At 37.4% G+C, this 18,642-nt stretch overlaps 1 long non-coding RNA gene across 2 annotated transcripts; it reads right to left on the bottom strand.

The window, feature by feature from the left end:
• Positions 1-118: 118 nt before the first annotated feature.
• On the bottom strand, positions 119-18,383 carry LOC117154025 (uncharacterized). Of its 2 annotated transcripts, none has more exons than XR_013057958.1 (4): positions 17,778-18,383; positions 14,887-15,128; positions 13,399-13,528; positions 119-5,669 (listed from the first exon to the last, which is right to left on the bottom strand). It is a non-coding gene; the product is annotated as an uncharacterized LOC117154025 (long non-coding RNA). The 2 variants fall into 2 exon arrangements; XR_013057957.1 differs by lacking the exon at positions 119-5,669 and adding an exon at positions 12,788-13,043.
• Positions 18,384-18,642: the final 259 nt, after the last annotated feature.

Consider the following 18,642-nt stretch of genomic DNA (forward strand, 5'->3'; position numbering starts at 1 on the left):
TGTTCTCCACTGCTGTCCTCCCCCCAATCGACACGCGGATCCCTCCTTTCTCACCTCCTCCACCTCCAGTCTGTTCATCATCGTAGCCCCACTCAAAAACTCATTCAAAACGGAATCCGTATCTGTTTCGCATCGTATGGTCCTGCGGGCCAGGATACCTGCGATCGCGAGGCGTAGTCTCGGACTTCGTATCCTTGACATGTCGCAGGTTAATGTATCCTACGCGCGCGCTCCTCTAACGGATCGTGCCGATTTTAACGTTACCAACCTTTCCAGCCGACCAACCGAACCAACACAGATTCGACGGACAAGATGTTGTAATTACCACGAAGCGGTCCGATGTAACTACATTTACCACGGATGTAATTACGTTCCTGGTCATCGCGGAGGCTGTTGTCTTTTGTAACGTAACTGGGATCTTAGGCGGCGTAGAAGGATCTACGATCTCGGGATCGCGTTGTGGGGAACGGCCGATGCGCAATTAAATTTCGCGGAGGCGTAGATATCGGTAGCTTGTGCCAGGGAAACTAAACTGGAGCCAGAAAAAAGGGATACTATATCGGACAACGAATTCCTTGCAATTTTCGTGAATTAGATCAAATAGGAAATTGACGAAGATTATTATTAGACAGCGGTTTTTATGAAATTCGAAGGTACAGAAGCGACGAAATATAAATAATATGCGAAAAAATATTTAAAATATAATACATATTATGATATTTAACAAGCAAGATGATTACCTGTTTGGGTTCCGTTTTTTTAATTGATATTCCTGAGAATACGAATTTGCATAAATATTCGCCGTATAATTATCATCGTTGTAGCGAAGTAGATGGGAAACGTTAAATAGGATTATTGATACGAATTTGAGAATTTGACATGCAATTAGCTATCTAGATACACGAAAGTGATGTATTTATACATGATAGGTGTGTTAGATGATACGATTATCATGGCAGGAACGTGATTATGTTCTCAGTTTTCAGTATTTTGGTTTTTTTCACTGCAACTGATATCCTTACTTTACATCGAACCTATTTTCTGTCATTTTTAATCACCTTTGTCGGTAGTACAACGTATCAACATACTTGAATATACTTTAGGAAAAATAGTTATAGACGTATTGCAATGTACATTTTCTTATTTCAAAGAATTTCAATGCCGCGCTTGCGTTACTCAGATAAGTTATCACAATTATAAACTTAACTACTGGTATATTTTACGTATTCCAATGACGCACTGTTGTACCAGCGTAAATTAAAGTCTACTGGATGAGATCCGAAATATCCAAAATATATAAATAAGAACATTCTATGGATTTCATATATGCGTCTGTGTGTAAAATTAAATTAATCTCGCAATTTTATATTACTATATTTTGTACCCATGCCACTATACCGTAATTCTTTCGAAGCTTATACCGATTGTAACTTATTTGGCCATTGGAACATTATAAAACAGCTTGATTCGGCTAACGTTCTTTTAATTCACCATAAAACGCACAGTCACGAACAACTGAGAACATACCTCGTCCGTGTGAATGTTACACCGTCAGAAGATCGATGTCGAATAACACATTACGTTATGAATTGCAAATCAGTAATATTTAAGATATTTTATAGTTACGTTGCGATGTAAATTCTATAAGTATAAACTAGGATGGAACATTTCTCTAGATAGAATTTATTTAAAAATATGTTTTTCACCTGTCGTATATGTTTGTATTAATAAATCATACTTATACAGACGTGTACGTACATAAATAATGCTACAACGACGAACATTCGCCTTTATTTTGAAACTTTTAGCTTTAATTAAAATATTCATTGAAATATGTTTTATTGTCAAAGGATTTGCCACACCACGTTCAATCAGGATATCCTTTCAAATTGCAATTGTATCGTTCAATTTTATATATATAAAATGTATAAAATTTCAGGATACAGATATCGCATCCAATTTTTCGCTTTACACCCTGTACGTTTGTAAATCGGCGTTCGTCGGACATTCCTTCGTCCGTTCCTTTCATCGTACTTTTTCTGCCTCTCATCCGACTGATTCGATCGTGTTCTTACATAATCCCTGTTGGGTTTAGTTTTTAAACTAAAGGAAGGTGATCGAGCAGATCGTATCACGCAGTTTCGCGAAAATCGCGCGAAACGATCTTCGTTCGACTTTGTTATAGCTACGCGTCGCATAAAACATATATCTTTTACGTTTACTTTGAAATATTACTAACTGGTTGCAGTTGTTAATGGTTGGAAATAACGATAATAATTAGCAGATGATCACACAAGATTCGGATATTTGCAAACGTTTGGTATTATCGCTAATCGTAACTAACAAGGCCTCATCTTATGTGTTTGTTTCAGTGATATCATCGGATGCAGAACAAGGTGATATCAACAAGATAATTACAAACATCGCGAGTCAACAGTGGCATGTAAATATCGTACAGAGTAATATGCACGCATATTCGTTTTCCAGTTATCAATGGTTATCTATGAGCGGCGTTGTTCTACAGATAGATAATTAGGCTAGTCGAATTCTTGGAGATTGCAAAACTGCACCGCACTGCCGTTACACATGTCCCACGATAGTAATTAAGTGCTATTAATTGGGTCACTGCGTAGCAAGGTATCTCCTGCAAATAGATCCTTCGCGCACCTGCTGCTTCATTTGCATCGTTCGGTTATACGAACGGGGTTCAACGAATGTTCGCTACTTTTTGCATTCCTTAATTTTTCACCGATTCACTTCCCCGTAGATCTTATCCGTTGTTACATAAAAATTTGGATTTATTCCTTTTTACATTTACATTTGTTTGCAAATTTTACTCGTCGTTATCTAATCGATTTCTTATGTTCGAAAGTTCGAACATAATTCCCTGGTAATCGAAACGAAAATCTCACGGAAGGTGAAATATCCCAACTCTGCTACAGTTCTTTATAAGCTCTTACGATTGTATCGATTTGAAATTGGATACGCATGAATTTAATTTTCTAAATTGGCAGACAGTATTGGCAGGGATACGTATCGAAATGCCCTGTGCAAAGATATGTAGGTTCTTCGGACGATAATTAAGTACCTTTAATTGGACCCGTGTACCGGAGGAATGGTTTCTGCAAACCATCGGCAGGTAGCACACCTGTGTAACTATTCACTCGCGTCGTTTATAGCTAAGCGAACATGAATGGGCAAGAAAAAGAGCGATATCTGTGGCATCTACAGGGTGATTCGGAAACACTGTTGCACGCATTTTTGAAATTGCGTTGACGTAACGACTTGTCGTAGGCGACTAACGCGCGAGAAATGAAATTACACTGGCAAATGTAAACGTTAAAGTATTATGCAGATGTTATTAACGAGAGACGATAGGAGATTAGATTTTTACTCGATTACGATAAATGTCACTGTAACGTTACTTTCATCTTCCATTCCTAAACCGCACCTACGACATTATCAATTCAAGACGCAGTGAGTCATAAAATGTTAAAACGAACCGCGTGTTTCCAATCCGATGTTATCAGTCGCCGAAGAACGTTGTTCATAGCGGACGTCCATTAAGGGGACGTCCTTGTCGATGCGACGAGCATCGATAACTTAACAAAGTGGCAAATCGTCGTTGTCTCGTTCGCAGCTACGAGAGTTTACCAGAAACAACGATTTCAAAAATAGCGTTTCGCAAAAGGATACCGACCGGATCTATTCTCGTAGGAAGTTAAATGTCAAATTTCACGACCCTTGAGCGAACAATGTGCAAACGTAACCCGCGGCGTATTTCGCAAACTCCGTGCCCCAGAAAGTAACAAGGGCCTCGGGGCTGTACTTATAAGTTTGAAGAGCTGGCGGGGTGTGCGCGTAAACAAAAAATCATATAGATTGTCTATTATTTGCATTACTGGTTTCCGCGAGCCGCAATATAATTGTACGAGAGAAGGGACAAACACCACGGAGCAGTATGTTCTGCTGTTTTAATATTTTCTAGAAGTTTTCTAAATTTGCAGCCCAAGGCGATCGTTGATGAACGTACGATACTAAAAAGAAACTAAAAAGTTACGGATGTTATAATCGTAGGTATGGAAATTCGTATTTTTATAAATCCACTTAAACAAAGGAAATCTGAGCAGAGATTTATTTTACTTGCCGAATATTATGATTAGTACTATACTTTTGATATATTCTATATTTTTGCATATTATTATTATATATTAAATTTCCTACGAGTAGATAAAACACCGCTGTCTAATCGTAAGAAATAGTTTAGTTATTCTTTTTAGTCAATGGTTTCTAGTCGCTTCATAAAGTTTCGACGAAATTTTCTCAAGTTACACCGCAAAAACGGTAGACATATTTTTAGGCAACCTGACGATCGTACTGCTGGTACTCGCGTAGTTTCATCATTTTATCCTTTGACTTTCCCTCTTTTTCGTTTAAAACGTAACACGTTCAGTTGCGCGAGCATTCAATAGGAATTGGGAAAATTAGTTTCAGCGAACCCTGCCGCAACGACAACAGCCAAGTTCGTAAGCACCATTTATTACCAGCCTAATCCTTTTGCTTCTCTGCTTATGAACTGTTTCGCGCGTCAATATCCGACCGAAAAGGAACCGTTCCTATTTTACCGTGTAGTGAATGTGCCACGAAATTGCCACGATTATATCGTGCACCGTGATCATTCTTTTCTCTACGCCGTCCACAAAAACACGTGCTGCCGCGAAGACTTTCCTTTTTCAACGATCCGCGGCTGGAAATTATTTAGGAAAAGATAGAGATTTCGCGTCATGTTGGTTCACAAACGTTAAGATCGTACGCGAGATTTACCGATTTAGATGATATTTACTTATGGTAAAAGTTTTCAACGCTAATGAACTTTGTTTAACGGTGATCGCTTCGCGATTCGCTACTCCAGTGAAAACACTAATTTCCAGTGAAACTTCCTGCTTTTGTGGATCGAAAATTATTTTTATATTATAAATCTCGTTGTTCGGTTTGAGAACCGATAGAGAAAGTTCCTTTTGTTTTTTAAACGAGTTTCCACGTTTGTTAGTTAAGAGAATGCTTCGATAAAGGAGGACTTGCAAGAATGATTACTCGAACGTTATACTTTAAAATGCGATCATTGTTTAATATTAATGATATCTTAACTCTCTATTGGTAACGAGAGAACGCGTTTCCTTTGTGTCTAATATATGGTACGGCTATGTGAGTGTTTGTGGTATAATGAAAAACGAGACTGATTTTCACATAAACGTAACGACGTTAGCATGTCAGAATATTGAAATTGATATAGAGTAAAAAGATAATGATATAATATTCACTGAATTAAGTACCCTGAATTAAGAATAAGAGCAACAGTACGGTATAACCAATAATATACAATAATCATTTCCACATAATTTACATAGAAGAACATACAGGTGTTTAGCAGATGCTATTACCATTGTGGAATATCATCGCATTTAGGTGTCTATCCACTCGATTCTGCTTCTCGTTGGTACACGATCATTCGTATTGTATTGCGTAAATTCACAATTTGCTTTGATGGAAGGAATTGCGACGTAGCGATTATTTAGAATCCGCGCTATAATTGCTACTTCGGTTACGGTTGTAGCCGAAATTGACAAGCGATGAGTCGGTTTCCTGGGCAGGAAACAGCCGCTACGTTTCTAGGAAATAGAATGGAAAATAAGGTGTTACGCGAATTTTCACGGTGCGCACAAGCTGTGTATGAGAATCGTGCTGGAAGAAGGAAAATTACCTTAACGTAACGTACGAGCCCGCATGATGAACTAGCTGAACGAACACGTTTACCTGTTACGTGATAATAGTTTTAATCAGCTCCTCCATCGATGTCAGAATTTTTTACTAATGACTTGCCGCGGAGATTCATTCATTTTCTAGAAGCGTGTTTCGAAACGGATTTCAATCTTTCAGTTTACCGCAAAATTCTTTTTTACGTGTTCCGCTTGGTGCGCATTCGCATTCAACAAGCGGATAATTTTTGTAATGCAGATTACAACTCATTCGTTTTGATTTCTATTCTCCATGATAGAGATAAAGCGCACCGAAACGCGCTGACTTATCATCGATTCTTACCGAGAAATGATACGGGAAAAATGTCTATCGACAAAGTTCATTCAGATACTGTATATCTTAGTGATATCGGCAAGAAACAAATGCTGCGGAAACATGTAGGAATATCCATTAAAATAAGAAATGAGAATTAAATATTAATAAACAATACAAAAAATCATCATTTTCTTTTACTTAAAAAACGGTCAGAAACAAGTTGAAGCATATCTAACGTTACTGAAAGCCGTGTATCAACCGTGATATTAATTAAGCCAAGACAGATTTCGAATGACCCGGGTATCCTTTGCAATTGCGTGATTTTATCGATGGTAAAAATCATTGAAACGTGTGGCGTGCCGTGGCGATATTGACGGTAAAACCGCAGAAATAATCAAAGCACGAGCTCATAAAATCTCCGTTACGCTTATTCACGTGTTGCGGTCTACGGTGTGGTGGGACGTCACCGTCAAAATATTCTTTAAACTGTTGTACGTAATCGAAACCTGAAATTAAATATACCCGACGTCGCAAAAGGTTGCAAAGAGCGTACTGTTGGCCCGGGGCAATTTTCTCGAGCGGAAATTATGAATGTCAGTGCATAGAAAGGTCTGTATAATGGGATGCATAACACGGCGACGCTGATGTCATAATCCAAGTGAAAAACGAATATTTTATTTCGCTGCAAACGAAGATAAATATCGTTTATAATTTAGGTGTCAGAGAAATTTAGCGACATAATCGAAATGTATCGTTATGAGTATAAATAATGCTCGAATGTACTCTGTTTCGGTCGGAATTTGTCCGGCCATCGACAAATTTATCGTTAAGTATCTCCTGAATTCTGTACTCTTCGAGATTGTTAATGAATTCACGTAATCGTTACGCAAGTACTGGATAAGAAATAAAATTCTTCTATTGCTTAACAACGTGATCTTCGTGTGTTTTGTATAAAAAAAAAAAGAAAACTATTGATTATCGAATTATCTCCCCTTCGAAGCAATTTAACTTTTGTTCGGAATATTTTCCCCTATCAGAAGTGGTTCTCGAGATATTTGCAAGGATTAACTTAAATGGCACATCCTGTATAATAAATAACGAATCATATAATGAATGACTCTCCTGTATCTGTAATGTTTATCATCGATGACTCAGTTTACCGAGAAATTCTTTTCTTTGCATCTTTCAACATGTAACGGGGATAAGGATAAAAGAATGGAAATAAAAATAATTTAATAATAAACCAACTATTTGCAATTATCTGCCCTCGATCTTCGCTACGTAGACGTTGAAACAGGAACGCGCGTCGCTCCTAAGAAGACGTCGTCGTTGACGAGATAATCAGCAGACTACCTATCATTATGCGTTTATCGGAAATTTGAAGATGCAAAAATGCATAAAATGCGTATAACACGGAAAAATACGTAACATGTGCAAAGTATAGTACTCGTTGTAACACTTGATAGGTAAAACAATTCTCTATTTAAGTTCCACTTTTTTAATTATATTCGCGTAAATATTTATTTGCACAAATATCTGCAGTCTTAGTAATCAGCAACGATCGTGAATTTGCTATGTTCGATCGATGTATGCGACGTACTTCTTCGAAATGCGTATTTTCACTTGCTATTACCGATACGTATGGCTAAATCGTCTCTGGTATGTTAGATTATACGCGGGTATTCACCTTGTTAAATTATATCAATCTCTATCGAACTGGATCAGGTTTGGGTTATCTTTAATGAACGAAAACGAAAGCTTTATCGCACTTTATATCGTTTAACTTAGCTTTGTTATCGTTAATATCGCCACGTTCGACGCTGTTTGAAGCTCTCAAGTCAAGAAGTCTCTTCCAAAATTCTCATTCGAAAAGTTTTGCGTAAATAGGATCGAATAACTAAACGAATATCCGACTTGCGGTTTAATTTTTCTCTCTTTTCTGGGAACGGTATAGCAATTTCGGTGTGTGATATTAAAATAGCAGTAGGAATGTATTAATAAAAATACGCGTTATACGTAACGTAATGTATTAATATAAGTAATTACGTATATCCTTCCATAAGTGCAAATAAGATTAGTTGAGAGATTCAGCTTAATAATTATAGTAACAAATAAATCATATAAGGTACGATTATTCAAGTTAACATAATAGAAAACTGACGTGTCATTGTTGAATGTGTTACTTATAGTGCAACAACGAGAGTCTGAGGAAGTTAAACGAATATATGAATACATATACGAACAGTCCATATTGATGTGAAATTTAATAATTTAAATTATCCTCAATCGTTTCTTCCAACTCATATTTTAGCATCTACTCTTCGTATGGATGTTACGTGCTTCTATGCACCACCTATCGTCCTGATCAAACGCTTTAAAAATCCTTTTTATAATATTTTTAAATTAACGATAATTTCCACGACGTCGTGACATCTTAAAATAATTAGTATCTGAAATACTCCACTATCGAGGAAAAGCGCAACGCTCTTTGCACGTTTAAACACATTCGTGCACATGTGCACACGAAGGCAGCGTTGCATCGTCGAAAAGTACAACGTGACTGCTCTCAATTTTGTTTTTCTGTTTAACGAAAGAGACAAATCGCGAATGAAAGAGGGACGATTTTATTGCAGGTATTCTCGGATAACGCGACGCTACGAACACTGTAAACATCGACGTGAATCCGTATCGTGTAATTACGTATTTTGCCGGTACAGCCGGTTCGGAGCATGTGTGAAGTTAATCAATCCAGTTAGAGCGAAAACTGGTCATTACGGTGGTCTGTTAACGGCAAACAAATGGTAGCCAGTCATCGGTTCACACATCGTTACCTCTTTCATCTTACTTTTGCTCAGCGTTTACATTTTTTGCCAATTCTAGATCCACGATCTTTGAATTGTATTTATTCGACGACACGTGCAACGTTCTGCGCAAAACGACAACACAAGTTACTTTGTTAAACCGGTTTTTCGGCGATACGAATAATCCACTAGCCTGTAAATGTACCCTGGTAAAATATTCCTCCTTCTACAGTTTCTTTTCTTTTTTGCAATAATTCCAGTAGGAAATTCAATGAATTTTGTTCGAAATAAATGGAATTTCAATAGATCGAAGATCCACGAGTACAACATAACAAGGAAGTTATAGCTTAATATATGCAGTTTTCAAAGCCTTTGGAAAACTTGATACGAGAGTAAACACATTTTTCTCTTCTTATTGCACATCTATTTCTCTGTTAGTCTTTGTTATTGTTCAGCCTGTCTTCGCTATGCATCGGTATGCGACTCAATTTTCATTTAGCATGCATTCCGAGTTGGTAGCACGCAGAAGAAGCTCATTGTCGTAATAGGCTAGTAGCTACCATTGGAATTTTGTTTCAGTCGAAACAGATCGATTGTAGTTCTAACTATAATACTGTTTTCTCTTATTAACCTGTTATTTATTTTTCAAATCTTCGATAACACCGTACAGAATACTTTGAAGATAAATTCTATCACAAGCAATTCCTACCTCGTGTCCCATCACGGCTTTTTTGAAAAAAAAAAAAAACTTACTTTTCCAACGCGATATATGAGATCGAGTAACCCATTAAAAATTAAACACTTTGTGAGGAGATCGAGCGCATCGACTTCCTTATTTTCATTCTCGTAAGTTCTATAAGCGTGTTGCACGTTCTTATTGTTTTAAGATCGTTCTCTGTCGTCTAAAAAACTTTGCGGCGTTTGAAAAATTTATCTTAGAAATTCTTGAAATGAAAGACAGAAAGAAACAAGTATGTTTAACAGCGTTACGATGCAAAGTTTTATTGGTCGCTAATTCACCGTACAAATTCATTCGTCAATTATCGACCGTTTGTTAATTCATGGAAATTGTCCTTATATCTATAAATTATTTACAAACGCGACATGCAATCGTTTCAAATGTAACTATTTGCTCTCCGTTGTATTGGTGTGTCGTTCCGTATTGTCGGTCAAAGTTCAGCTGCGTGTCGGTTAGGTATATTTATTCTATTATTCTCGCATCATGGTTGGAAAAAATATTGCGCGTATGTAACGCGTGTTTTACCAAGAAAGTCGTTTCGGGTTTAGCAAGACGAGACGGAACTTACTGGAAATTACTTCGAATAAAATTCATCGTAAAACTATTTTGCACAATGTTGTTAAGCCTTTCACCGTGAACCCCGTACGTCGTACGAGCACGTCGAAAATTACAAATTATTATGATTTATAAATCTTACGACGACCCACCAATCCATTATGTATTTCCTATTCTGTAATCTACAGTAAGAGTACACACATTGATCGACGGATAAATTAGTATTATATATATATAATTCACATGAAACAACATTTTCTTCCAAGTTCTGCAACATATTATAGTTATCGCAGCACGCTGTCCGTTTTAATCCGCAGCGAAAGGATCAATTCTGATTATTCGGTCATAAGTAGGAACGACGAGACAGAAACCACTTAGCGCGTAATTTTCTAGTTTAACGATTAGCCATGAATGAATAATACGGCATGTTTCTCGGTAAGTAGAATTCCGAACTCGTGCGACTCGGCTCTGTTTAGTAGACATAACACGTAGTAACTTGTTGTATCCGAAAGATTCGCACGATTCGACTCGCGTGCGACGTGCAATCAAAGTCAAGGTGAAATCTGGAAATTTCCAAACGTCGTGGTTGAATCACGCCGGTGTACCAGATCTCTGTTACACCAAGATCGGAGAGATCGTGTCGTGTCGCGGCATCGAGAACCTGACTTTCTATGAACGGTATGATAGATCAAGAAAGATCAATCTTTTTCTATTTATGTTCTTCGGCAAGACGCTGAATATGGAGCGCGTAGCGTTGAATAAAATTGTTTCGCTACGTGTAACGAATGGATGGATACAGGTTGCCGTTTTCTACGAAGCAATACATTTTTCAAAAGATCTTTCGGAAGTCAGTAGAGAGAATTTGTACTGCGTAAAGAGAATAGACACGTTGAGTCGTGCGCTACAGAGGGAGTATATTCTGTTTAATTTTGGTTAATCCGTTTGTATCCCAGAGGATGTTCTCTTTGTCGTTTAGGGATCGAAGTTTTTGTTTTCATCAAATCTTGAGCAGTTCGAAGCGTTTGAGTCAGTTGCTTTCGGTAAACTGAAACAATGAATGTGTTGCGACAGGTATCGAGATTTGTAGTAACATTAGCACAATTTTTTAATTCTAGAAGTTTATTAATTAGAAGGACGTAAACTAGAGGTGCACGCGAATGTAAATAAATCTAGCATTTAGCATTTAAATATAGCAAATAAATATAGCATTTAAATAAATCATACTAATTTATACATAATAACCAATGATCGTTGTACGATGCAAAGAATCTGAATACGTATTTATGAGCGTAATTTATTTATTTTTAACGATTCCTATAATTTACGTCCAATTAATGAATTTACGTTTTATTGAAATTATACGCTCGAATACATTATATGTAAATTGGTGGAAGATCGTGAATTTAAATAATGTCTTATACATAGATTTTAACGGAGAGAGTAATAGGTCAACTTTAATTAACGAACGTTAATTTAATGGCCGATATTTTACAATTAAAAGATAATATTATGTTAATCGAACTTACAGTTATAAGTAGTCCAATTTCTGCAAATACTAAGCAAATTAATTACAGTTGTTACTCAACTAGTCTTTGATACGTGTAACCATCGTCATTTGCATGCATTAGCATTGTATCATATAGGCAATAGCGAGTCGCGATCTGTCGAGAATTCTTTCAGTCAAATTAAAATTAGCAATCCATGTATCGCGACTTCTCCGTCGATAAATTGGTAATTGAGAACGATTTTCTTATTTGACGGATTTTTAAATATCTTAAATTGTTAAAGATTAAACATTTTTAAACATTTTTTTATGCGTTCTTTGAATGTTTCATACTAATTTTCTAAAACATTTTCTACCGCACGATAATTAATTTATATGAACAATTTGATATATTATCGTACTTTCGAACAACGTGTAAGAAATTCAGATACCTGTATTTGGTATTTAATGTGCTCAAGAACTATAGCACGTAGATGCGTTCAAAAAAACATACAATAGACACAGATATCCATTACGAGCGATGGAAGTTGTACGTGGTGTTTTAATTACTTCTCGGTATAGCTTAACATGACACACAATAAGCGAAGTGGAAAATTTTTTTCCGCCCGTATCCTCCGTATAACTCGTATAAAACAGTGTGAGTTCGGCAGGACACAACGTGTCAACAAATTTCATGGTAATTGCGCAATTATCTCTCTCGAAGGACATACGAGTCCATGTAAACGTAGCTAACGTTGTTCCTTGCAAGATGCGTCACCATGAAATAATCGCATATCAAATTAATCGATAGCGATCACGTGCTTTTTTCTTTTTTTTTTTTTCTCACCGGAAATACATTTGTCGGTATTGACTGGTTTTGTAATGCCGTGTATCAAGTCTCTCGTTTCGTACATTTCCACACCTTTGCGTTATGTGGAAATGTCACGCACCAATATGCTAATAGGTGCTACCGAATTTATATTACTTCCTACTATATTCCATCCTACACTACAGGTAATAGTTCTTCCATGTAGAATCGAGCAGAGCAGTTGGTCGTTTACTTAGTATAATTATCGAAATTACGCGATTTAGTAATTAGAACGTTACTTAATTACAACGAAAGATATAACAAAAGACTTGTAGGAATAGCCAGGTTTCGTTTTAATATATGGAGTTATACCTACATAATATGTAAAATGGTTATTGCAACGAACAGATCGAAATTATTTACAATTTATTCACACGTGCGAGACAAATTTATTACCGTTAATGCTTCCAAAGTAGATTTCTAGACTACCACTGTTGATCTTGAATCTGACAAGTCTATCTCAAAATTGTGCGAATGTTCCGCACATTAACGCCAGGTTCATCATGAGCTTTGTCTACATTATCCCTAGGAGAAAATCTATATTATATGAAACTAACATTTATTTATATCGTTGTCAGTGCTTCGCGGACGAAACCTTTCGTTTTCGTCGAGTCCCCCTAACATTTTCGATCTAATTGCGCGTATAAAGTCAGCCTTTACCCATTACGTTACACGTTATGCGATGTTCTATATAAATCTACGTTATAGCAAGCTGCCGTGTCGGAGTACGCAAATTGTGAAACAACTTGATACAATATTATGAATTAAAAGTGATGTAAGATAGTATAAAAGAGAGTGTAACGCGATGACTAAAATCGTAATGTAAAATTACCATGTGTGTCGTTACAATAGAAGAAGATTAGAATCTGGCGGTACTTACGATTATACCTATCTTGAACGTCTTCGTCATCCTTTACGCTCACTGATGCATGACGTTGCGATCTCTCGGTTTCAGTAAGTCCTTCCGGAAATACGGTAGACACATTCATATTACCAGTCGACTTGTAAAACTGCGAACAACACAGAATACTTATTTGCAGATTTTGAAATTTATTCACCTTTGAATCATTAATTGCAATCTAATTTTCTGAAAATCACTGTGAATCACTGTTTTAATTTGAATTCAAATATCATTCTAAAGGCAATTTAATTTAAAAACCACGTACTGATGGATCATGCTCTGATCCATCCTCTATTCCTGTAACACGAGTTTCTCATTGTCACTGTAAATGTTTAAGACAAGTAATATATCGGCTAAAATAAATATTTAACGAACGAACGCAATTTACATTCATGACTGTTGTCGAAGTAAACACGCGTGCAATTAACAGAAATTTTAATTTCGTTCGGTGAGGAACGTTCCGTGATATTGTTGAATCGTGTTTGTCCGATCGTGTTTCCGGATCGTATTAGTGATATTGCTAATTCGACGTTTAAATTCGATCTATTAGCATCCTAGCTGACAACGTATTGCAAATGTTGGCGGTAATTTTCGATACCGGAACGATGTTTGTCAAACACAGGAATCAACCGTCTGTAAAAATACGTGCCAGCGAAGGTAAAAACAAAACGAATAAAATCGATTTTAGCTATTAAAATTTCCAACGGTCAGTCGCGAAAAGTGGTCGATCGTTACGCCTCTTTTATGCGACGAATATATTATAAGCGAAATGCTTTTTTCCCCTACCGTAAACATACATTCGTTCCGGTATTCGGTATTAATGGAAAATACTGTTCAATACATTACACGGTTACATTCTACAGACGATAAAACACTAAATTTCAGATTTATTCTTAAAATACGGAAATACGAAGTACGAAATGCGGAAAGAATTTTTGTGATTAGGTCTGTAGACTTTTCAAGGCACGCTAAAATTTTCTCAAATATCATACGCACTTTTCCTACGATATAAATACACCGCGACCGTGTTCTGCCATTTTATATTCTCGAGACATTGTTTGATAAAATTGAACTCAATTGTTATCAATGCATCGTTATCATCCTATGCGCGTTACACTTTCGAAAGGAAACTAAACCGGACGAGTAAATTCCTCTACGCCCTTCTCGGACAATTAACTCTGTAATACGAAATTAACGTTTCTCGTTGTTGCATGCTTGCCGATTTAATCTGACTAGCTAAATTTTCATTTTTTAAACTTATATTCTAGTCGCAGGAAAGATAAGCATCTGCGCGAAAATAATATATAATAAAATTTAATCACCGAGTCGCTTCTGAAAAAATCGTAAAAATAAAAAAGAACTAGTTAGCATCGAAATAAAATATGTACGTTACGATTGTACAGCACAAAATGATAGAAATTAATAGCCAAACACTTTTCTAAAAGGGTGACGGTAAATTGCACTCACAGGATTTCGCGCCAACTGCTTGGCGGTCGGTTGTATAGTTAAAAACTCGTGCCAAAGATGTAGATAGGAAGGTCTATTGCCTACTGAACGTTGCATCCCTCGGTCGACTTATAGGAAGGCGATTCTCTTCGCCTAGGTCGTGTCTCTTCGTCCAACTATGAACCTCGCCACTGCGCACTTCGCCTAAACCGCGGCCACGTGTCGGAGTTTACGCCAGAGGATCGGGGTTAACCCGCGAAATTCTATGAGGACAAACTGCGCGTGAATGGACATGCGGGGGAAGCCGGACGTTCCAACAATGATTCCAACTACGAGATGTTCGCCAATTGTGAATATAGCGTGACCAACCGAGCGCCAAGATCTCATGTACACGATGCCCTTGACAGCAACCCTGCCGCAATTGCGTGACGCGAAGATGGTCACTGAACAGAAAACACAAACCGTGTACTGTGATCAATCTTCCTCCTATGATAATGCGATGCTTTCGACTAGACCGACGTCCGTCACAGTCCTCGAGTTATTCCGCGCGCTGTCTGTGTTTTTTTTCCTTTCTTGGAACTTCTAACGAGCCACTAGAAGCGCTACCTTAATAAGTACAATCTGAACTGAGAATACGCTAGCTCAGAAAATTGCATAGCTCTGAAATTGGACGAACGTACGCTATTAATCGCATTTCAGTACACGGCTCGTTTTATCATAAACGATCTACGATCCATCGCTTGTTCGTTCGTTATCCTTTAAAACGAACTATCTGTACTGTAATATTTTATTGCGACTCAAACGAAAATAAAACGCTAGTAAAAAAAAAAAAAAAAAAAAAATAGAAAGGAATAAAACATTATTCGGCCACCGATCGTCGGTTATCGCGCGAATTTATCTACTCGTTTTATGAAATGGTTTTCTAACGAGTATCCACTGTATCAACCCTTGTCGATGGTAGTGTGCACTGGTCCCTTGTGTATTCTCAAGTAATTATTACGATGGAAACTTCTAGCAAACTAATTCCAACTTCGACTCGACGATATTAAGGACGTTGATAAGAGTATGGTTGGAAGGTCGTCTGGACGGTCTTCGACCGCGACTTCCGGTCATCGCCTGCAACGTCTCACGTCTACCGGCTAACGGCTGGCCGAGATCTCGCTGATACGATTCGCAAGTGGATCGTCGTTGCATCGAAAAAGAATCTAGTCTGGGCGAAACGCGTAAAAAAGAATTTATTCAACCATAGCCGACATAGAGACCAAGCTTTTTGAATGCGGCCGTGAAAGAGTATTTTACGTTCGACATAAATCAATCCTTGCACCTTTCTCGTGGCCTATATCGGATCCGTTAACTGATATTACAGCGATAGCGAGTTCGCGTGCAGATAAAACCGCGACAATTAGCATACGTAAGGTCAGTCGATGGATACAATGAGAAGGAGGCGCGATGGAACGTCACACCTGCAGTGTCTTGCACTCGTTAGACGATCTACGCTCGATACTGGGATCGTTTCAGCATTTGTTTCGCGATAACAACTCACTTTTACGTAAAAGTTTACTTTGGCGATTATTTTGTTGCTGTACGAGACGAGATATTTCAAGGTAACAACGGTCAATCGTTAATATCGCGTCTGTTATCGGTTATCGCGATACAGAAAATGTTATTTAACACCAAAGGTAAAATATGTACAATGTAACAGAGATTTTACATAGAACGATATAACGAGCGTATCTCGCACGGCGAATGCGCCATACATGTATACGTATAATGAAATAAGATAAGATTCCGACGCTACGGTTCGTGTTTTCTATCGCAGTTTAATGCGGCATTTTTTAAATTTAGCGGTACGATTATCGTATAAAACTATATTTTATAAAATTACAGGTATTAATGCAATTTGCGCAGAGATAAATAAAAATTGAATTTTTTTAATTTCTTTAAAGCGAGAGAAGTTACAAGAATCATTGTTCATTGCACGATACTTATATTTTACAGACATAAATCCTTTATCGTAATACTTGATGCACGCAAACAGAACAATTGTACAATTATTAATGTTTCATATCTACGTTCCGCTATTTCTGCAGTATCATACACTTTCATCGACATCTACGGATGTACTAACATGATGTATGACTTGCTACCATTAATCTAATGACAACTACTTCGGACAATTATACCGAACAGTAAATCATTTGCGCCGTTCAATTGGTGCACACTGTTTTAATTAGATCGAGGAACTCGATAGAGAAACAGCACATGCTACGTCTACATTTTCGGTTGCTGGTTCTCTGTACTATCAATTGACTGATAACGATACAAAAGTAGATTCTAAGATTAGAAATCACTCAATCAACGATCAGACTGAAGGTTTTCATGCAAATACGTATCCTTATGGAGATAATTAAAGAAACAGAACGCGTATAAGGATTCGTCTCATCCTCTAACTTGCATAATTTTGCTTCGGATATTTTTTATATTTTTTCGCATATCACGCATTGTTCTTTTATATATCTCATAAATGCATAAAAATTCTCAGCTTGTCGATAACGTTCAAGAGTGGTTTGCTCGATCTTTCTATGAATTTATAGTATCGTGGCATGTGCTTCTTGTCCGCGGAGCCTCTCGATCCAATTTCTACGACTTCGTTTCTTTTCGCGAAGGATACTTTGTCCGAAGATTAATGAACTTGTACCATCGAAACAGGGCTTTGTCAAGGCCGACAGAGAAGGTGTTCCTCGAACAAGCACATACATGCTCTAAATTGAGAACCAAAAGGAGATTAGGGTGTGTTTAAGGCGAGGCGGCTGTTTCTCATTACATTCCGACTTCTTAATGCCTGACACATAACAGCGTCGGTGCTACAAATTTCGTGCACACCTCTTCTCCGAGAATCAATGCGATCTTACCGATTATTCCTTTTGCCGTTCCAGGGCATCCAGTGGTCGAAACTCGAAATTCGCGCAGGGAACGCGCGTCGTTGAAACGTTCATCTTCTTCCAAGCCATACATGGTTCATCGACATTGAAGAACAGTTAGATTTCTGTGGAGAAAAAGAACGACGCGTTTGTAAGGGGGAAGATAATTGCCAGTAGCGACCTATGTGCGCGTTGTGAGAACGATTGTTCGTGTGTATAACATACAGAGCGCGTGTACGCGAAGAAATACATTCTTATCAGCCAGATATATGTTCTGCGGAAAAACAACAAGACGATGAACCAGTTGACAGTGGTGAACTCGTAGAAGGAGTGCTAATAACGATAATGACGATGATGATGATGATGATCCTGTTGTACTATCACATTCTCAGGAACGTACGCAGGCTTATTACGCACGTACGTACAGGGTAGACCAAGAAAAAGAATGTTTTCCGTCGAAATATCTCTTGAACGAGATAATTTTTAGTGGTTCACGAAATTCTGAGAATCTGAAACTGACATATCCGAGGTACAGAAGCAGTTTAAATAACTGTATACATATACAATTTTAGTATATATATATGTGTAGCGTGTATTTTAGGCGCGTATATTATTATTATTTAAGTTTTAATAATTAAGTTTAATTTAAGTTTCATACCATACATTTAACTCTTTAAAATATTCCGTCCTTTTGATCCACCCTATATACGTATACTAGGTCTGTAAAGTAACAGAGGCTTCCATGAACGACTTCGTATCAAGTTTTGAGTGTGCACCATCATGCGGAGGACCTTGAACTTTACCGTCGATCTAAAAAAGAACTAGAGGGAACGGTATAGTACGATTTTCGAAATGA

This window comes from Bombus vancouverensis, chromosome 3 (assembly GCF_051014615.1).
Source record: "Bombus vancouverensis nearcticus chromosome 3, iyBomVanc1_principal, whole genome shotgun sequence".
NCBI classification, from domain to species: Eukaryota; Metazoa; Arthropoda; class Insecta; order Hymenoptera; family Apidae; genus Bombus; species Bombus vancouverensis.